Raw genomic sequence first — 23679 nt, 5'->3', positions numbered from 1 at the left:
ATATGGCATATCCATTTTTGTACAGTTGACACATCCATATTAGAAATTATAGCAAGCAAGATAATTGACTTTTTGGTATTCATGTGTTACTATCGGTGCATAAAAGCAAGATACCAATAAAAGTGACATGCCAATTGCATTGAAACATCTGCTAACCACACTTGCACTCTAGCAAATTGCAAATAAGAAGCCAAGCATGCCACAAGGTTATCACAAGTCCTTGGAATAGGAGCCCCAATCAAACACTCTCCCCATCAATGAATCTTGCAAAGTATAGAGCCATTGATGGAGAATATCATCATCAAGGACACATGCCTCTAGAACCATCTAAGGAGGATGCTTGATATATGCATTAGGCTATGGGAGAGAAACAAGCAAAGAACAAAGGAGGCAAAGAAAGGATGAATCATAAAAACTAGATAAATGGAGGGAAAGGGATGCTAGGAAAGAAGGAAAAGAAGATAAAAATAGTTGAAGGAATTTCGCTGAAAAACTAGATGGAAAAGGGGGCTCAAGTGGAGGAGGAAAAGTAGGAATATGAGAATTGGCAATAAAAGGGCATATGGTAAAAATAGTTCTGTGGAGTAGAAGAAGAGGCAAAGATAAGATAAGAATGGTATGGAGATGCTAGGCAAGAAGAAAAACATAATGGGAAAAACATAATGGTTTCAAGAGGATAACAAGAGTTGCCAAAATTAAGGATTGGAAGAATTCATCAATGAAAGGAGGATGAGAATTAACATAAAAAAGAACAACAACGTGCAAAGAATGGATGTGTAAATCATAAAAAGTAGCTCATTGATGGTGCTGGACCATGATAGAATCATCCAAAGGTTGATGACATCAAACCTCCCTACACAAGAAGTGCATTGAGTATACATTTGATGAGCCTTTAAGGGAGTCAATTCCAAAGAATAAACAATCAATCAATTTGTAATATGGTATCCCCAATATACACTTCATATCCTCCTTATTTGGAATGTCAATGTCACCATCAATGTACATATAGACTACATTAAATGAGCTTTCAGATTAATCAAATATCCATGGCCATTTCAAAAACAAATCTCAATAAATCTAAAGACCATAGCCTTCCCTATACATCCTCGAGAGGAGCTAAGTCAATCTTACTAAAACACACACAAAAGTATAGTGTTGTAGCTAATACTTCATCCAGAAGGATAGGGGAGGAGACAGCATATCAGAATGACTTAGAAAATGTATGTGCTCTGCACCAAACATTATTCAATTATAAGAATGAATTGCAATGCAGAGGTCAATCGAATCATGTCTGAGTGGGATGGGATGATGTTAATACCAATTCATTTTACATTAATGTGATAATCTAAAATATTAATTTCTCACACAAAAATGAATTCAATTAGTTTTAAAGCATTCATCGCACTATGTTGTGCAATCTTGGTTTATTTCTATCTATCATGACAACTCGTCCCTAGCTCCCTATCCTACTATGGTTTGGTCCTATAGTTGTCAATTTGGCTCTATCATGATCTGTTTTGACTTTCAAGGGATAGCATGGTTGATCTTTTCTTTCTTCATTTGCTTGATTATGGGGTTCTGGATGCCTATGTGTCTATATGGCATGAAGCTATCAATCATGTGTGTGCATAGGTCATGTCAACATTTTTCCATAGGACTATGATTTGCTTGTAGGATATTCGATTGAGTCATGTGTTTGTTGATCCTCTCTCTTGTACTTTTCAATCTTGAATGATTTGTTTTTCAAGATCCCTTATGCTTTCCTGGTGATTGTGTATGTTGTCCTACTTCTATGTGGTTTGAATGGCAAGCAAGATACTCATTCATCATGTCCCCCTTCCTACCCACAATTATTGTCTCCTCTTGCATGTTGACTATATCTACCCTGCAAGCTAACAAGACTTCCTAGCCTTACACATCCCTCCCATGGATCATGATCTTTGCTACACTTTCCTCTCCACCCATAAACATCATATTGGTTTGATCTATCAAAAGCATTTTCAACTTTCCCTTGCCAACATCAATGAGATGCTTTCCTTGCCTACTAGCTGTAATCCATCGAATGCCTAGTTCTATTCATCTACTATATGTTGAGTATACCATGGCCACTCTACACAAGGAGACATTAGATACCTTGACAACTAGTCACTGTTCTTAGCAGTTCAATGATCACTATGGCTAATGTTTCTAATTTTCTATGGAATTAGCTATGTCAATTCCTTCAAGATTAGTTTATGCCTACATGCACCCCACCAAAGTATTTGTCTAAGGACTCATTTACTTGTTCTCCTCTATATTTTGGATGACACTATGTTCAATTTGGCCTCATTCCTCTTCACAAAAATGGATCAAAATTTTCCAAAAGTCCAAAAAGGCCAAGTCAGCAATGTTTCTTATGGGCCATTCCTTCAACATGCCACTACCTTTTCATGTCTCCGAAGTGGAGTCCATATTCCTTGTCCTATCCCTCAATCGTTATCTTGATGCTAAGCATCCACTCATAGAAAACCTTGGGGTGTTGTTCATCTCACACATCATGAAGAATTAGATGTATGCCAATGTGCTTGATGTTTCGGGAAATTAGCTTTGAATAAAATCTTAATAACTAAATCAATAAACCTTTAGCTTGAAATCTAAGGCTATTGATAGCCTTTAGGAGGCTATTGTGAGCCATAAAGATCAAGGAAAAGAAAGGCTATTACTAGCCTTTTGGGAAGAGCATGAAGGAAAAGAGAGAACGAAAGAGGTGCATGGGATGCATGTTTTATGGAAAAGAGGAAGGTGTCAAAGGAGGAAAAATAACATGCTTTTTGAAAAATATTGGAAGGAAAGAGTCTGATGACTGCATGAGGGAGGGGAGGACTTCGTTGGTGTAGTTAAATTCTACTCATGATGAAGAGGATGGATTGGTGGATCAACTGAATCTCATGCAGTGAGATAGTCATCGTGCACACTGAGAGAGGCATCAAGCTTATGCAGAAATTATAGGGTGCTGGAAGGAGCGGCCTAAGGGCAGTACTTGCTTGATTTCTGTGTTGTGCTATCTCAGACTCCTTCCATCTTTCCTTCCTTAGGATTCCTTGCAGGTACTATCATGTCAAAGAAGCCCGGCCTACATCATCACCCACTTTCATGCACGTTAGTGGTAATCGTATGTGATGTATTTGTGGAAAAAATCTCAATAGGATTACAGGAGCACTCTCACGTCGCAAGTTTTGAAGTGCCGGGAGCTTCTTGCATGTTTATCAAGATACTAACCTAAATGCGTGGTTTGTTCTTAGAGAGAGGCCTCCAACTCTCAGGAATGGGAGGCACCACATTTGCTTATGATATTGGGTCTATCACAGGTCAACTTGCACAACATATTGCCTAGCATTGTAGAACCATGTCCTTTGGAGGGCATTCAGGCTAGGCTGACAAGGAATATAAATTGTTTTCCCTCAGCCAATAGAGAAGAAGCCAATCATAACCGTCGGCCCCTCTAGCTTAGCTTGGTCTCCTGAGTTGACTGCAAGGAACTCTAAACCATTTGCTATATAGCAAAAAAAGAGAAGTTTACTAGATAAATTAGAGCATATCTACCAAAAGTCTCAACATTTAGTAAAATGTGGATGTTTTGCTAGATATGTATATAGTAAAATCTTTGCTAGATAGCAAAATCAATCTAGAGAAATTACAATATAGCTATTCGATCGAGTAGCAAAATTGCAAAGATTGCTAGTTAGTGATTCTCTACAATTTACGACTTTTTAAAATAACTATATAGTAAATTAATACCATAATTTTGCTATCTAGTAAAAAAAAATCTAAATAACTTTTATTACATACACAAACTAATAAAACTACTCTTTTTTCATTGATTTTAACTAGATATAACTCTATCTATCTAGTAAACTCCTCTTTTAAAGTTCATGGAAATGATTAATCACTATACAAATTATCTTAGTTTGGATGCAACAATACAATCAATTGTATAAGGCATGAATAGTAAAGAATCGATGAAGAGGAATCATGCAAACAAGTTTACATATCAAAAATTGAATAGTAAAGAATCGATGAAGAGGAATCATGCAAACAAGTTTACATATCAAAAATTGAAATTTTCATAAGAGATTTTAATATAAATGTTTCACTCCAATAGGACTACATCACAAGACTTAGTGTATTGTTCACAATTCTCGTAACAACATTTTTTTAAGTATAAATAAGCCAGTCTATGATAAGCTTTTTAATCACAAAAGAATTTTTCTCTCGGCAATCTCCTACAAAGGTGGCATCTCTCTTTATGATGTTGAAAGATGATTTCAATGATAAATATAACTCATCAATATTTTGAACGTAAAAAAACTTCATAAGTATGGTCTCTTGATCTTCATCATCATATGTTTCCACCTACATAAGTTGAAGAGACATAAAGGGTAAGAAACACAAATTATCCAATATCATCACTTATAATCTATAATTGATAAATGTTATAATATAAGTATAAACTAATACTATATAACCATTGTGTATAAATGAGAAACAATTTTAAAATGCTATCCATACAATTAGTTGTTATTATCCTTACTTATAAAGTAAATATAATAGTAAACATTTATAACATATCGAATCAATCATAAGATGAGATGATTGAACTCTTTCGTGTTGTGACAAAGAATGAGATATTCTAGAAATCGTGGATAGAACTAAGACCCTACGTTATGATCAATACATATATCAATATAAAGTTCTAATCTCAATCAAAAGAACAATAATTTTTCATAAGAGCATGCACCTTTTTTTAACTTTTTTTTTCTCATGACTTATCTTTTTACTTTCGATATTGGATTGTATTTTTTCAATCATCTTCAAAATACCATCAATGTTTTAGATAAATACACTTCATGCAAAAGACTTACAAAGATAAAAGCCAATATTTAACTTGGAAATGTAAAACTGCATTGCGTGTACAGTTACTTTTTCTCGCAGCAACAATCTCTACATTCTCATTTTGCAAATCCTTAATAATATCATCCTCATGATTATTATGTATCACCTGAGAAAAAAAACTATTTTATAAATATAAGTAAATTTTATTTTATATATATACAAATTGTAAAGATATCAAACCTTTGTAGAGTCATTTAATAGCTCCATAAACGATGTCCTTTCTGATAGCAAAGAAACTACAATATATAAGAAAGTTATCAATATCATCTATGACTACTTTAAAGATTAAATATAGGGATTATGCATTTTAAAAATGGTTGTACCTCATTATAATTAAAAACTTGATCCTCAAATTGCAGTTGATACACATCCTCTTCTACATCCTATATATTTTTGTCATTTCATATAACTCATTGTATGACATGTTCATATTTTACAAGCTCAATATTCAAATATATAAAAGGAATTACACACCACTATAGCCATATTGTTTTCTTCGATTGTCTCATGGGATGTAACTACTTCATCACAAGAATTATTTGCTTCGTATAACTTTTTTTGTAAAATGAATGAATTTTATATATTTACGTATGAAAATAAAAAATAAAAATACTTATTAAAAATATATCACTCACACTTTCTTGAATAAGTTCATCATCCAATATATTTTTTCCATGGATATTAGTCTCTACTTGCACTTGTAAGCTTTCCTCTTGCATAGGAACCTCAAGTCTCGTAATATACTTTTTCTACATGTACAAGGAAAATGTGTATTATTAAATATGAAATTCAACCCTTATGAAACCACAATATAGAAGTAATTAGATAAATGACTTACTGGAAATAGACCCATTGCTTTTGCTTTTGCCTTTTGATTCTTTCAATGTGCAACCAAAGTTTCGCAAAGATAAACATGTATATCTTCTCTCTTCCATATGTAAGAGGCTCTAGAAAATTCAAGAGGTAAAATAGTGTGATGATTTACTTTAATGATATCCATGAGCTTCTATTGCTCTTCCTTATTGTGCCACAAATCATGATGTATATTATGGCTATCCAACTAACTTTTAACTATTTTATGGTTTGCACAATAAACAGCATTTTGGTTGTGTCTACAAAATTCCAACAAAAATGACATGAATTTTTATATTTTTTGCTCTTGTCATGATCGTTCAACTTGGGAGGTCGAAAAATTTGCTTATACAAAGGAGTCTCTAGCACAACCACATTGCCTCCTTTAGGAATCAATGTTTGTGATTTGCTATTCTTCATTGAGCCTGCACTATGTGAAGCCGATTGTTGGTGATCATTTTTTTTCTTACTAGAAGATGCCATATCAAAGATGTTGCCTACACATGCATGTGACTTGATAAGATTAACATGTAACTTGAAATGCTTTCAAAAACTCTACTCATTTAAGAACAATGCAATGCATATGCATAGAAGCAACTCAATCCAAAAGATGTGATATATGCATCAAAGAATTATTCAAAAGAACATGACAATAATTCTAGTTTAAGAAACTCCGCATCAAAGGAAGAGAATACAATTCACCATTCGACAAGATTACTTTCCTTCTACTTATAACTTCAAAGCCTGAGACTAATGCTATACAAGTGTCCCATTATCTTAATGTTTTTTTTTCAACATCTACTCTCCAAATATTCAAACGTATACAATCACATTTTAATAGAGCTAGCCTACACTCCTTTGTTTCCACAATTACTTCTCTAACTATTGCATGAAAATACTTATTATTTGTATTATTATCAATTATATTTTTTCCTACGATGATATCATCTTTCTCCAACCAAGGAGGTACATAGCCAAGTTGCCCTAACTCTAGTAATCTAGTGCGTTGAGATAAATATTTTGTCTCATAAGATATGATTTTATTACCCTTAGGAATAGGAATAAACATGTGTAGCAATGAGCTTATGGGTCATATGCAATTCCAATAAACAACCTAAGCCTTTCTGGTTGTAACACACTCATCCCTATATTAACATCAACTAATAGCTCCTCTATATCATCTTATCTTATTATGCATGCCTTATAATATTCTCCAAGTCTTACAAAACTAAAGTTCGCCCCTCTCACTTGTATAGAGAAGAAATTAGTTATTTGAGCCTTCCATTGACTTGTATTTGGGACATCTTCACATGTGTTATCTACTTTTAACTACTACATAATCTCCAACTTTGTAAATTTCTCCATTGTAAAGTACTTTTTGGTAACATGTAGCTATAGTCTCATCAACACAACCATCTTCTAAGGACAAAAATTGTAGAACATACCTAAATTTCTCTTCACACAAAAGTCCTCTACACATCCTTTTTTTTTTTGAGATATTAAAATTCCTTTATGTTTAATCATGTTGAAGCATGGTGATGTGTCATGTTCCCTACATAATACTTTCCAAATTTTATTTGCCTTTGCAACACATGAATGTTCTAATATTCCATCCTCATGTAGTGGATGGCAAATAGAACTCTCACGATTAGCAATCACAAGACCATCAGGAAGTGAAACATATTGGTGGCATTGAACAAGTATTTTTTCTATTGGTAAAAGGCCATCTCTTTTCTCATGTAGTGCTCTAAATGCCATGGTAAAGAACTTTCTGGTATGAAAAAATACATAAGATATCTCGTTTTTCTGGCCATTTGTTTTAATCCCTATATATGACAATACCATTCGCTCAAAGGTATAACACCAAAAAATGTCATGTGAGCCATGTTTCAAAATGGCATCTAATAACTCGCCATTTCCTACTACATGCTCTATTGGTGAAGAGGTTGGACCAAAACATTCATCTTTTTAAACACGTCAAGCTATAAGCAAAGTGCAAACTACTTTTATGCTTTTCTTAGACCAACCTTTTTCTCTATTATAATTGTAAAATGCATGTGCTATATCCACCAAAAGAATACCTAAATCACTAAATTCCTTTGGAATACCCTCTACATTGCTTATGGCGCATGGAAAGCACCATTGTATAAAAAGTTGATTCTATTGTGCTTTAAAGCTTTCATATATTTACTTGGAGTGTGCGACCACCATCCATATCGAATAGAAGGAGGAGCAAGCTTATGGATCATTTTTGAATAGCTATCAATGGCTTTCTTTGTTTCAATTGATTAATTTTTCATTAGAGATAATATATATTTACTAAACAAATTAAGTGAAATAATATGCATTGTATCATATACTAACTCTAATGAAAAATCCAACCCATACAAGTTATATAATCTCCAAAGTGACGACTCTCCAAACAACCCTTGTATCTTTAGTATATTCTCTCTCTTGCCTATCGTCGAAGCTCTCTTTGCTTTGGATAAGGCTATGAACATATCACTAGCTTTTTGTTTGATTGGTGGATACCTAACTTGGTATCTATTTAAATTGTACATGTATCTACCTTGAAAGGATGGATTGCTAGTATCCGGACTTGGATGAGCTTTGTCTTTGCGACAAAAGAACTAACCACGGTCTTTAAAGGAGTCTATTTTACATTGTGCAGGATGGTCCCCAGTAACCATCATTAACATTACACGAATTCTACATGTTTTGAAATGGCCTATCAGATCTCCAAATATACATTTTAGTGAATAATTATAAAAAATATCAAGACCATTAATATAAAGGTCTTCTAACTCAGTAATTAGAAGCCGCAAAAGGCATGAAATACATCACTACTTTTTCATATGACTTTACGCAGAAACAATATGGGAAGGGCACCTATAGTAGAATCATTTCCAGCATTTAGAACCTCTATTTCTACCACACCACAATCATGCTAAGTTGTTCGAGATGCTTGGAACCCATCCCAAATGGAGAAGAAGAGCCAAGTTACGAGGATCACCTTTTAACGTATGTTTTTTATGTTGGTTTCAAGAATGACATTGTTTACATACAAAGTTATAATCCTAATGCGTTTCATTATAGCTCATTCCTAGGACTTCAAAAAAACAAGATCTAGGAAATGTAGTATATAATTTCTTACATGATACATTATTACACACAACATCCATCTCATATTCAACTCTTGGATTCCAAAAATTTTGAGCTTCTCTACATCATCCCAAAATTCATTTATATATTCAAGGTACTCATCCATCTCTTTACCTAACCACCTATCTTTTTGATGCCACATTGTTTGCATGTCATGACAAAAATTTTTACTTCAAGCTAAAAGTTTGAATTTTTTTCCTTTTGGTAAATAATCAAAAGCTATAGTGTTCTTTCTAGGCTTTAAACATTTTTTACACTTCTCACAACAAGTCAAACAATTGTGTTGAAGCTTAAATTTTTTTGTGCCATCTTTACATCCACATGTGACAACATTTCCACAGTACAAGTCCTTATTGCTAAGTAAAAAGTACTCAACTTCATGGGGATTTGTTTCATCACCTATGCATAGCCTATAATGTTGTGGTCTAACCATTCCAAGTTCATGAAACATCGTGTTTAATTGTTCCCAACAAGCTAGAACTCTCACACCATCTAAATCACCATCCCATGTCTCTGGTAATTGGATCAATAGTTTACATAAGCTTGGATTTTCTTTTTCTACGCTACGTTTTCCAACTCTTTTTCCACCCAAATCCCTAAATAAGAGTTGAAGCATATTATCTTGAGCAATGATTGAGATTCTGTGTTTGTCCCAAAGTGACTGAAGCTCATTGAGTCTCTCTATAATTTGATGAGCTAATGATCGTATTATATGGTTACTCTCACCTATTAGATTCACTGTCATCATCTTCATTGTGGCAGTTATAGTTATCCCATTGTGTTCCTCTTGGCAAAGGCCATTGTTATTCTCATTAAGATTCTTGACAAAAGAGTCACATGGTGGAGTTTCATTTGCATCATTATTATTGCTGCTATTAGTAAAGCCATTGTTATTAATCTTATTATTACTTTGTATAATGAGATTATTATCACTACTATATGAATGTGTTTCATCACTACTTAGAATACCTAAATTTCTACCCAACCCATTATATGCAAATTTGAATTGTTGATATTTGAAATATGTGGAAGGGGCCACATAGCACCCACCACAATATGCAACACAATCACACCACATCCGTTTTTTTACTAACAATAGACAACTCCACTCTATTTGCTTGATCTTCAAAAACAATATCAACACCTCCTTCAATACGAGGATACAAGTTACCAACAAAGTCATGATTATTGTGTCTAAAGTAGGTGCTTCTATTTACTAATTGCCAGTCCTAAGGTGTGTGTGCACATTTGTAATTACAAGTACATTTGCATAAATTCCCTACTAAAGACATGATTTAATCTTGAAGCGATGGAAAACCTAGTATAAATATCAAGCTACTATAAATATTAATTAAATATTAAGCTAGTATAAATGGAAGTATGAAATTTCAGTTGATGAGATAACTTGCCCTCCAAAGATGTGATGGACAACCTCAATGTGATGAAGGACATGCAGAATGACCTCCCAACTTCCCTTTTTGGAGACTTTTTATTCAAGGAAATAATTAAAGTAAACAATCAAAATGATGATGATATTGTCAAATACAAGACCCTTTATATATTTTTCGAGAGAGAGAAGGATGTTTTATATGGCCAAAAAAGGGACACAACTCCCAACTTACGAGAGTATAATTAAATTTTAAAAAATCACAAGATGATACAAAACTCCCATCTCCCGACTTGCATATGGATTTAGCTTCTACAATGCAAGAAAATTTCTAGAGACCTTACCATGTCTTTACAACTTTTGAAGAGCTTAGAACCTTACAAAGTAATACCCTTAATTGTTTGTAATCCAACTTATTAGACTTTTGACTGGTAAATGTGGACACGTGGCACTACTACATTAGAGTGTCAGCATACTCCCAGTACACTAATTGGGTTGACTCGCTGTTGCATGCTGTGACTTTTTCTCTCTGATACTTCAAGTGGCTGCATGTTCCCAAAGAGCTCATTGAAGGATAAATATCTAATGTGTCGAGTCAAAAGATCATGTCCCATAATTGATATGGAGTTGTTCCTTGCTTATGATTGTGTGAGAGATTGAGAGATGAAAGACTTCACAGTAGCAAGCTAAGATGGAGAAAGGGGGGAGGTGGGAGAGGAATCGATTAAGGAAGGAGAAAAAATCACTGGAAGATCAAGCTGCTTGGGGAGATTGAAGGAGCAGGAAGCATCTTGGGAAAGGGGATCTACACGCCTACAGAAGGAGCTGTCAAAATCTTAAGCACCTTATTACGACATCTCCATGTTTACTCCATGCTTGGAAGAATGAGAGTGAGGACAATGGCACTACTCTTGCGCACACACTAGAGCTTCTCCGCGCTCTCCACAAGTAAATAAGGATGATGCTTCACCGAAGACTGATCAAGATGGAGCACATGATTAGCTATCAACCTCTGTCGGTGACATTCTACACAAGCTCAAGTCACAACCACTTGCTGGTTGTACACTTGCATTCGATACCAAGCTACTCCCTAATTCGAACATGCTAGCATTAGGGCCAAAGACGCTTCAAAAAATGCACTTTTGTTAATCACGGGATTAAGGAAAGGGCAAAAGAAAGTTTGCCATGTATGCAAGAATATGATATTCTTGTCTCCTCCTTTTTGGAGATAGTAGAGTCCACTTCGTGATTCTCTCCTCTCTTTTAGCCAAAATCTCTAAAGTCTAACATGTTTTGGTAGTCCCAAAGTCCTTATTTACTTATTAAATCTGACAACCAGTTATGATAAAGATGTTGTGAAGTTAATAATGACTTTTTTGAAAGTCGGGAGCTTTTGGTGCTGCCAATATATTTTCATTAGTCTTCTTAATATTCCTTTTTAGTTCATTCTCCTTTCTCGATGAGCTTCTTTCTTTGCTCATTTTCCTTTCTTAGTGAGCACTTTTTTCTGCAAATTCAATTTAAGTATGGCATCCAAAAGGCGCCCTTCTTATTTAATAAACTCATGCACTACCTATAGCCAAGGAGTAGATGGAAATTGGGAGCCCAAAACCTTTTGCATAAACGATTGGGTTACCATGTTGCCCTCTTGCAAAGGCTCTCACAAGGTGAAAAGAAGAAAAAGAGAGGATATAAAACATCAGTGGAAGGGGCATATCATTACTTTCAAAATTACACATGAAGGGTGGTTAGTCAAAGGGCAACATGTTTACATGGCCAAGGATATGCACTTGTCTCCTAACGAACGTGTTTACCAGCAAACACATTGTAAGTCTTAAGTTGATAACATATGTGAAAAAGTATCCTGGCTAAGTAGAAATTTTGCAGAAGCAAAACTTGATAACATTATATGAAGGCTTTGGAAATCTAGAGAGGTTGAGACCATAAGGGCGACACCATGAGGTGTATTGTATGCCCCCAATCCTTATCTATGTGTTATAATATAGCACAACAAACTCTTGCTTTGGGCTTTGATTATAGGAGATATAAACTTAAACTAGGCATCTGGATTCCCTTGGATTTTGATATAGATTGCACGGCCTTCAAACTTAAGGTGCAAGTTATAGAAAAGGAGGTAAATATCACTTCCAATTGGAGTCTTAAAGATGTAAGGGATACCTTGGAGATGCTAGACTGTACATCCCCAGAATATAAGTTCAAAATAAATGGTAAAACAGTTGGGAAAAGAGCTAAACGCTCTTTCTCTTGCATGAGTTGCTTGCCTCCCACAATTGTAAGCTTTGAGCCATAAATATGAAAACATTGATGACATTTACATTTGACAAAAAGCTTTTCATTGAATCAAGAGTTACAAAATTGAAGTGTAAATATACTAGGATCTTATGTCATTTACATCTATTTATTTTCTTTTAGCTTTGTAACTTCTTCATCGCTTTCTACAAAGATATCTAATCTCCTTACATTGGCTTTTTTCTTTGGTTGCTTGAAGAATTTGACTTGGACAGGGGGCCTCTTCTCTTCGTGCTGATGAGGAGATGGATGAGAAAGTGTTAGCATTTTTGTCTTTTTGGAGTTTACCTTACTTGTCTTTTTAGATGACTTGCCCTTCGCCTTACCCTTACTCTTAGTTAAGGATTTTAGTGGAGGAGATTCGGGGTCGAGTGGCGTGATTGCCCTATCCAAAATCAACTCAATACATCTCTCTCTTATCCACCATGTGTATGAATCGGAGTAATCTTGGCACTGCGAGGAAAATTGTAATAAGTTGGAAACTGTAGCCAACATGTATCTTAAAAAGTCAGAAGTTGTTAGGGTAGTGATAGTTTGTACTTGAAGGGAGTAAAAACGAAGAAATGGAATGATGATAAATTTAATGATAATGCAACAATTGTTGTGAAAACTCAAAGACATATTGCTCAAAAAACAATGTGAAAGATACTTACATTAACCCCATCTACCTTGAGAATATTTGAATCTATTGTCCGACAAACATTTAAAAATCACTTTCCATCCACAAGAATGCGCATCATTTTGCAAGGGCACTTCTTGTAGGAGAAAGCTATATGGTTTTTGAGGATCAACAATATCTTCAAAGATAACCACCAGCTTGCCAGCACTGTAAATGGAAACATGTTACTAAAAAAGACAATCAAATAAAATAATAATAAACCAAAAAGTGAGAACTATTGTATTCAACACACATTTTTGCTTGGCCGTGGATACCACAGAGAGAGTTCATAAGGATAATTTCTCTAGTGAGAATATCAATATATATTAGGCTCCAATGTCCTCTGCAAAGTGAAATGTTAGTAAGAAATGCATATTATAAAGAAGTGTACATTAAGCCCTTTGCAAAATTGCATACCTTTCGACATAAGGAAAACAAATATGGTAGTTTATGACTGGATCGAACGTTTTGAAAAATATTTCTATGTTTGAACGAGATCTTGAAAACAATTCCACTAATAATAGTGGATCAACAATAAATATAGTTTTAGAGATTTCTTGGTTGAGAGAAGCAATTAATGCCCTAAAACCAATAGCAAATACAAAGGAATCTCATTTGCAATGAACACCATCATTCCATATAGTAAAAATTTTGAGTCAAAATGCCTTACCTTATGCAACAAAAGTCTACAGAATCTGGCAATTGAATATCTTTCTTAACAAGCATGGATTTGTTCTCACGAGAAATACTTATATAGTCCTCTTTTGAAGAATTGCAAGAGACATTCACAACCATTTGCCTGTATACCTCCCCCATTCTCTTCAGATTGATAGGGCCAAGGACAATGATTTTTCTCTTGCAAACTTCATCAGCCGACTCTATAACCTCTTGTGGTCATTCTTGTTGGGTAGACGTGGTCTTTGTTGGGTATAAATGTGTCATCTCCTTGATCACTGACCCTTTTTCTCTCCTAGATAATTTTGGAGGAACGTTAAGGATCTCAAAGGATTTTTTATTAGTATTGGGCAAGGGCCTCAATACCTTGTCGATTCTGCTGACCATACTAAAGTCTTTGTTCATCAAAGTCACTCTATGAGAATGAGTATCAGTAATGTAAGCATCGTTCATAAAATCAATAACAAAGTCTTTAGCACAGCCTCCTGAAGGCAAAGAATGGCTGCAAGTTGCCATTTCTTTTGCATGCCAACTTCAATGGTGGACACACTTGATAATCTATAAAAAAATGTCATTGACAACTTTGATAAATATTGCCTTTGGAATCACATGATGTGTAGCTCTTTGTGCCTTCCTTATCTCACTAAAACACTTATGAACATAATAAAATCTAAACTTTCTCTTTCTCTTGGACTTGGAAGGATCTTCTTCTCCATGGGCATAAGAGGGTCCAGGTTGCTATGTTTGTTGAATAGGGACTCTAGGGGAGGTTGGAAACTTAGCAGTTGCAGGGGAGCACTATACATAATGAAGCTTACTATGGGCAAGAGAAGACATTGTCTTTGCACTAGATTGTTTAGATTCCATGGCAAGAGACTGAGGGAAACCAAGGGTAGGAGGGATCTCAGGAGGGAAAGATTGAGGAACCACTAATGGCCTTGTCTCTTCCTCACTATCTTTGCTATCTATATACACCTTCATTGCAGTCTGCTTTGTCCTAATCATGACTCGCTAGAAAATGAGACAAGTTAGAGTATTTAAAATCCTTAAACACAAATCAGAAACTTAAAACATAAATCAGAAACCTTAAACACATATCAAAAACATCAGATACAATGCAAAGGGAGGGAAGCCCAAGATGGAAGGTGATTCATTCACACCTTGTCTGTGAAACAAAGATTTGAACAACAAATATGGTACGATGCACTCGAGTGTCAGGCAATACATTTGCGCCATATTTGCAAGCAATAAATACAATGTGAGCACACTCAAGCAGCATGAACAATGTTTCATCTTTTTGTGCCATATCTACAAAGAGAAGCTTGCGTGACCATTTTTGCATGACCGATACGATGCAAATGCACTCGAGCGCTAGATTGAAATTCACCTATTTGTGCCATATCTGTAAATAAAACATCCCTCATCAAAAGGTGTGAACAAGGTTTGAACAGTAAATATAACACGAATTCACTTGACCGTCAAATCACAGCAATACATTCGCGTCGTATTTGTAGATGACAGATACAACATGAATGCACTCGAGTAGCATGAACAATGTTTTGTCTTTTCGCGCTGTATCTATTGAGAGAAGCTTGCATGGCCAAATTTGCATGAGTGATACGGCGCAAATGCAGTCAAGTGTTAGATTAAAATTCACTTGCTCACACCATATCTACAAGTAGAAATTACAGATACGGCGCAAAGTGATAATCGTTGAACTCGACATTGTTGTGTATTCGCGCCATATCTGTAGATCGAACGTCACTCAAAAGGCACACTGAGATCTAATGTCAGTCCTCGCTGGTATCGTCTTGCACAGTTGTGGATGCGAAAAGTGAGCCACATAAGCTAGCATTGGTCTTTTATACATGTGGGATAGGCAACACCTAGCACTGTTTTATTGGCTAGGGTTTGCAGGGGCCATCCACGTGGTTGTCCACGTGGAAAATCATTGTCCTTGTCTATATATACACGTAATTAGACATTTATGATTTTTTTTGGCAAATTATCAAGCCTAGCTAGATTTGAGCTCCTCTTACTGTTTTTCATCTAGTGATTTGCGCCATTACGTGCACCCCTTGACATGGAGCGAGGAGGCATTGTTCGTGAGGTCACTTGTGCACTTTCGTGCCGTATCATGGATCCCCAAATTCGAAGCGAGGAGGCATTGTTTGTGAAGTCAGGTGCACACTTTTGTGCCTTTTTGTGGATCCCCAAATACAAAGTGAGGAGGCATTGTTCATGAGGTCAAGTGCACACTTTTGCACCGTATCATGCTTTCACTCATATCTAAACCAAAGGATGTTGCAGGCTCCCAAGAGTAGGTCACCCCTAATAAGAAAAGAAGATGATCGTCATCAGGGTCAAGGGCTTCTAGTTGTCATGCCTTCTCCCCTAAAATTCCCACAGCTTCCTCGCCTTGTTCAGCAGCAAGTGTGGGAATGCCTAGGAAGCCTCCAATCAAAGGCAAGTCACCATTGAGGATTCCTAGATTGTCTCAAATCACAGAGGTTTCTCCATCAGAAAAGCTCCTAGACTTTATTCTTCAAAATGGCATGGAGTTATCTTACTACGAAACTGCAAAGGATATTTCAACCCTAACTAGGATATTGACCATGTATTGAACTCATGCAAGAAGTTTTTCCTAGAGGAGTTTGCTGAGTTTGAAAGTCTTGCATTTTCAATAGTTGAAAAGGATGCAAAGGAATATGTTCACATACCTATTGGGAGCTGACCTTCAAAGAAGACTTTGTTTTTAAGAAAGTGTACATCTCATTCTCTTGATAGGTTTTGTACCTCATATTTATTTTGTTCTACTCATTCTAGGAAATGTAGGCTAATGTCAAAACCGGTTGCATTCATTGTGTATACTCTTGTTAAATATCCTGTAAAATTTGATGAACAACAATTAGAGGGTCCAAAATGTTCCAGCTTCTACCTTTTGGACGAGGTAGCAAATGTCACAAGGATGTAGAGGAATGTTTGGACCCTAAGCAAGAAGCATATATTGTTGGCAAACTAGATGTTACCCAATTCAAAGGTGAGACCATTATTGAAGAAAGCCATGCAAATGCAAATCTTGTATGTGACTCTTCTTTTTATATTGTTGCTTCACTTCCAACTTTCCCTATCAAGGACAAGGAATACATACTACTAGTAGACATGTAAAGGCTCTTCAATCTTAGGGAGGATTGTTGTTTACTGATCATTGCTAAGGCTTCTAATGCTGCAAATGGCATTGTTGACGTCGAAAATGAATCGAAAGAAGAGTTACTTAAACCTGACATCAAAATTACAAACAACAAGTTTATTGAAGCAAGGGATGCCCTTTCTCTTCATTTTCATAAGGCAAAGAATGTTGAGAAAGAGTATGGGATTACTGAAGAGGAGTTCCATGGCCTTCAAGATTGACTTGGAATTTCCAATTTTGGAAGAGAAGAGTTGCAATATGTTAAAGAATTGGAATATATCGATGAGGCACAATCATCAATTAACATATGGAATCCAACTAAGCTAGAGAATGATGAAAACCAATGGGTCAAATTCTATAAGATATACATTAATATGTTTGATATCAACATTCATTTGACATTTATCTTTTTTATAGTTGGAGATTGAAGATTTTGATATCTTCTTGGGACAAGATAAAGGGACGAGAGTTGGTATTAGTTAACTAAAAGATGTTGCACTTGGCCATTACTTAGCAAGAATTGATTTGCAGGTTTTCTTGGTATTTCATAACATCTTCTCAAAGGAAGCAACATGGCCTATACTATGTATCAAGGCACTTACAAGGCTACTTGGTTTCTCTGGGTTACAGTATAATGCATGCAATGTGATGTTTTTTGAGAAGACTGAGACAATTAGGATTTTTGGTTATGGTCATGGTTTCTCTGCTTCTAGAGTAGGATACTTTATGGCCCTCTCATCTTATGCTTTGGCAGCAAACCGAACTAATATAAAATCAAGACTTAGCTACAAGAGAAAAAAAATTCTGCGTTATAGAGAAAATACCCCAAAGGGGGAGGATGATGTAAAAGCTCCAGAGAGTTAGCTTTATACTTTTCTTTCTTGAAAAATACTATGAATTCTCAAGTTAAAGTATTCATTCTTTGAAGCTGTCATCGAAAAAACCAATTGAATAGCTCCTCAAGAGCATTGTTTTTTGTAACTCCTCCTCCATGTCTTGTGCTTCGAAAAAAACTTATACATGCTTAATAGTGATATTTTCCCATGCCTTGGTCGCTATAAGTTGCTAGGGGGCCTTGCTCCTCCACAAAACAAGGTCCATGGATATGAAGGATATGCTGCAAATTCATAAGAGTAACGATCATTTTATTCCATTGGAAATTTTATCGAAGAAATATTGGATTAAATATTCTCTCTTACCAAATAAAATGTGATATCATTTTCTCCCCATGCCTCCTTTATTGTATCGGATAAAGACAAGGGCTTAATTGAGTATGCATATTCGAGATGCAACCTAGGAAGTTTATCAATAATTCTAATCTCTACATGCAAAGTACATATATAAACATTTGTAAGAGGAATTGAAAGAATTGGATCCCATATATCTTCCTTGTTTTCATTTTTACTAGATCTATAGAGTCTCTAGTTGGGGCTCTTCTTGCAAGGCACAAGTTGCTCCAATATTTAGACCCAACACTGCCATGCAATAAATACAAGGATATTTTGCATTTTTCCCATTACATATTCCAAGTATACATTTGATAGTTTTCAAGTCAACGCTCATGTGCCATTAATGCCACATTAAAATTACCAACCCCATCAGTAACCAACATTTCTCCTTCACTTTGAAACTTAATAATGTTTGGAATACTTGTATGAGTAAACAATCATTTCAGTGTTTGATGATTCTCAATTGGTACACCTGAGCTGCACCAACCCACCAAATCTCCATCTCAAACTGGAACTTACGCACTAATGCTTGACCCCCACCATTGATGTATTCCAATACCTTGTTCATGATGCAAATGCTGACTCTTTCCATCTTTTGTCCTTTTTGAATCTGTGCTTCATCTAACTTCAAAGTAAACTTCAAAACACCATGACATTCCTCTAACGTGAGTCTATACATGTGAACCATTGCAATTTGCACTCTTCTTAGATCGACCCATATATTGTTAAATGCATTGTATTCAAAACTAGATTTTCTTTTTGTCTTTTCATATGGCATAGATGCTTCAATATGAATGTATTCCCCAAAAACTTGTGGAATCTTACGATTCATGGCAGTCCTTGCAACCGATATCTAAGGGCTCGAGGTAATCCAAATGTAGTTATTCTATTACATTTTAGATTTTTAAACCATAATATTGAGATAGCCCGATAACCTTTTTGACTAATGCCCATAGTATCACATGTCTCTACAATTTCATTTGGTTTACTCTGTCCTTTAAGTCCTTGACCAATTCTTTCAGAGTTGGGCCTCTCAAATCCATATTCTGGGATAACCTAAGAATCCTCAAAATATCATTCTTATTCGTGGTCTCTTTTAAAAGTCTAATTTTCTCCTCACTCTCTCGAATATTAATACCTAACATGTTAGAGACATATTTCTTTGCAAGATTCAATCTTCTTTTCTTTACTCTCTCACACAAGCTAGATATATTTTTTTATGGTCTCTTTCTCTCTCTGAATCCTATTGGAGTTTTCTTTAAGTGTGCTAGCTTGTCTTATAATGACTTATTGGCATTTTCCAAAATCGATCTTATTTATAAGCTCAAAAATGCTTGTTTGTGTAATAAATAATGCTTTTCTCATTTCATTCATTTGAGCCATGTATATATAAGATGTAGAGTATAACCTTTTACAATAGCCAAGCATCCTATTATAACCTTTCCCCACATATCTCACATAGTCATGAATATTAAAAAAATTAGGAGGTTTACCTATTGAAGGATCCTTAGGATAAATATTTCCATCCACCCACAAATCTATATGTTTCTTTCCTTAAGTTTGCAATCTGTTGTCTTCCATCTCATCTGTTAGTACTCGACAATGTATACTTCTCCAAGATGAATAAATTGGATCTAGTTGGATGGTAAGATTGTACTTGCATGTGCTTGCATCAGTATTACTTGCAGAGGTATTGCTAAACATTTTACCATATCAATGATCACACTGATAAGAAAGTGAGCACAAAGAAGAGAATGGAGAAAGATCATATGAAAAGAAGATGCGAGAGTAGACAAACGCGATACAGGTGGAGATTTCTCAAAAATACAAATCATCCCAAGTTCCAAGATAAAAACGGCCAAAAAGGTGACCCTGACATAAATTAAAGATGAGCGACAATTAATGGCTGAGCTCTTCAATGAATTCAATATTCTCTCATTAATCACAGCTGAGCAACCAAATTTGGGATTTTCATTCTTCCAAAATCTTAACTAATTAGCAACTTAATCATTTTCTTACAAGTGCATTTTTTGAAGTATTTTTGGCCCTAATGTTTAATGTAATCTAGCATTTTGCTAAGGTACTCAGTTTTCTGTTGTACGGATAACCTAGACAAGTCGATTACTCATGTCGTTTTGTGGGATATAGATACAGATCTTCAATGGGGGCTGAACTAATGCATGCATTAATTTGATTGGGTTTCTGAGGAAAGTTTGTCTACCATTCGCAACATGTTTGCTTATCTACATCTTGTTGTGTGCAGGCTATGGGTCCAACTATGGCTACTTGCACCACTGCAATGATGGAGCAATGGGAGAATGGAGTGGACAAAGGGGAAGAGATTGATGCCTTTGATGCATTCCAAAACCTAACAACAGATACAATTGCGCGCACTGCATTTGGAAGAAGCTTTGCAAAGGGCAGGCAACGCAAGATCTAAGTATTAACCCCCATAGCTACATTAAGTGCAGCTCTGATCCTTGCAATATCATATTGTCATTTTAATTGCAATCGATAACTTTGTTTTCTCTCTTATTTTGTTTAATTACTGATTCCATGCCATTTTAATTGCAATCTATAATTCCCTCTTCTCCTTTGTTTACGTGATCGGATAATTTACCTTATGTCATGAATCAGAGCTTGAGCAAGACATGACTTACATTGATCCTGCAGATTTCTTTATCAATCCTGACGATGAACTGAATAATAATGCTAACAAGCCCATCAACACCCATTCTACTCAGAATTACCACCCACTTATTAAACTCAGACTGCAAGGATGATGTACTGAGACAAGTGCACCCAAATGATGGCAATTCCGTGGTGAGAATGAGCTCAAATATACAATGAAGGGGCGGTTAGTGGAGTATTCCATCATGCAGATAATGATGATGATGATGATAATGGTAATGACGAAGTGTGTAAAAAAATTGGGCAGGTGATTAAATTGGATGACTCTACACATCCAAGTATTGATGATCCATTGGATACCAGTCAGGATGATGATGAATTTGGAAGTCCAGAAAGGCCATTAACTCTATCACCATCTTCTAGTCTTGCTAATTGTTCTTCATCATCAGTCACTATGGTACAAAATCATGATCAGTAGAGCAGCCTGGACTGATCAAGATGAGACCTAGATTTAAAATGGTTGGCATGGCAGTGTGGTCGTGTGTGAGATTACAACATATTCACCTGATCAAAACTCGAGTATTGTAGGCTTTGGTTTCCCTAGTGACTACTTTCGAGTCTGTGTGTATGTTGGGGTTTCCATCATTAGGTTGAAAATCACCTTGCCTCAAATAAAGAAGATGAAACAACACTACTTAAAACACCTTAGACTACAGGTGAATGCCTCGAAATGCAGCAATTATGGCCTCTGCCAGGTCTTCCAATCACATGCTTCTGTGATCTTCTTTTGCAGTTCTCTAGCTCCTAATCTTCATAAACAACATACTCTATGTTCTCCTCTAAATCTGGCCCTGGATATCATTTCACAGACCTCTAAGCTGAGGCTTGATCATGCACTAAACTGTGGCAAGTGTAAGGTCTTGTTGCAGGTCTTCTCCTCCATTTCAAGTTACCTTAATGTAGTGCAACTTGTTTTTGACAACATCCAGCTTATCAATAATGTCTATGACAACACAGATACTAAGAATAAGTGGGCAGAGGATCTTTCTATATGCTACAATGCTCTCAAAGAACTCTACAGGTGGTTGTTGATGTGCAAGCAGTATGTCTTGGATTGCACTGGTTATCTTCCATCCCGCAAAGTGCTTGCTAAGCTGGAAAGTGTGGAGACAATCAAGTTCCTCATCCTGGACTTGACCAAATGCTTCCACTTCCTTGAAGTGAAGGTGGAGGCATTGATCAAAGATGTCTGACAAGATCAATCTGATTCAATCAAGCAATGCGGTTCAGATGACGAAGTGTGGCATGGAACTGCCTGGATTGTTTGTGGGTTACTTTCTCCACCTTCAAGCACAGGAAGATTGGTCGCTTGTGCTTGTAGAATTAAAGCAGCAGCATCAGAGACCATACCACAATTGGGTGAGATTCATCAATTGGACGAATAAGCTCATAGCTGCCTGCTGAGGAGTCGGCTCTTGCCAAGCATCTTCTTGTTTTGAGGCTCAGATATGATATGAAGAAAGAAGACCAGGCAGTGAAGTTCCTGAAGGAAGGTCTGTTTGTTGATAGGGACCACGTGAAAGTGGTCAGGTTCTTGGGTGCAGGCACATATGGCAAAGTGGAAATAGTGTGAGAGGTATGCAATGAAGACAATCAAAGGTCTAAACACGATCGAGAATGTGAGTGAAGCCATCATACAAGCACGACTACATCACCCAAACATTCTGAAGCTCGTATGGCCGTACACAAAATATTATGAATCAGATAATAGCTTGTCCTTGCTAATTGAGATGATGGGCTCTGATTTAGAGGCATTTATAGAGCAACAATGCCACATCATCAAGGGGCATTTGTTCAACTATCCCCTTGTAACTCTGGATATCATTATACAAATAGCTAAATCCATGAGGTACCTGCATAGCTAGGGAATCATGCATCAGGATCTCAAGGATGCCAACGTACTAGTGGACTGTGCTTTGGAGCCCGGATGCATTCAAAGAGGGGGTGTACATTCATGTCAAGGTGGCTGACTTTGGCACTTGTTTGGCTTGGCCAAGGCCAAACAAGTGGGAGGGTAGTCTATGCACACAGACAAGGTGGGCACCAAGTATTGGAGGGCACCTAAGGTCTTTTGTCTAGAATACTACATCAGTAGGCTACCCTCATCTACTTTAGGTCATCATGATGACAACTATGGTGACCTTGACGATGCTCAAATGCAAGGCAATGCTGCAATTACTGATGTGGGAGCATCAGAGTTAAGCAAGGGGCTCACCAAATACTCATTTTCCACAGATGTCTTTAACCTTTTTTGACCATGTCTTTAGTCTTTTTTGACTCTAAAATTAGTCAGGCAAGACAACTTGTGGTGATACTAAATTACAGAGCAGCTTCTTCTTTTGTGTTTCACTAGATCAACGTGCAAGCAGTATGCTTCTGGCAGACAGGATCATTTGTTATGTGGCTCTTTGTGATTCTAATGTACCTATTGGCTATTAGACATGATCATTTGTGTTGAATGTCATGAAGGTTCTACTTCATGGCACCAGTATGCGTCTGGCAAATATGATAGAGTGAAGTGGATTGCTATGGCCCCTGAATTCATCATGACTAATGTGGCCAACTCCATGGCACTAGTGCCAAAGCTTACCAA

General features: G+C 36.1%; 1 pseudogene; it reads left to right on the top strand.

The window, feature by feature from the left end:
• The first annotated feature begins 16059 nt into the window (after positions 1-16059).
• On the top strand, positions 16060-23341 carry LOC148025462 (uncharacterized; annotated as a pseudogene).
• The last annotated feature ends 338 nt before the right edge of the window (positions 23342-23679 follow it).

The sequence above is a fragment of the Lygodium microphyllum genome, chromosome 14 (assembly GCF_053477565.2).
Source record: "Lygodium microphyllum isolate KBCC chromosome 14, Lygodium_microphyllum_v1.1.10, whole genome shotgun sequence".
Lineage (NCBI taxonomy): Eukaryota > Viridiplantae > Streptophyta > Polypodiopsida > Schizaeales > Lygodiaceae > Lygodium > Lygodium microphyllum.
Note: the sequence above shows the minus strand (reverse complement) of the source record. Positions and strands in the feature narration are given on the sequence as shown.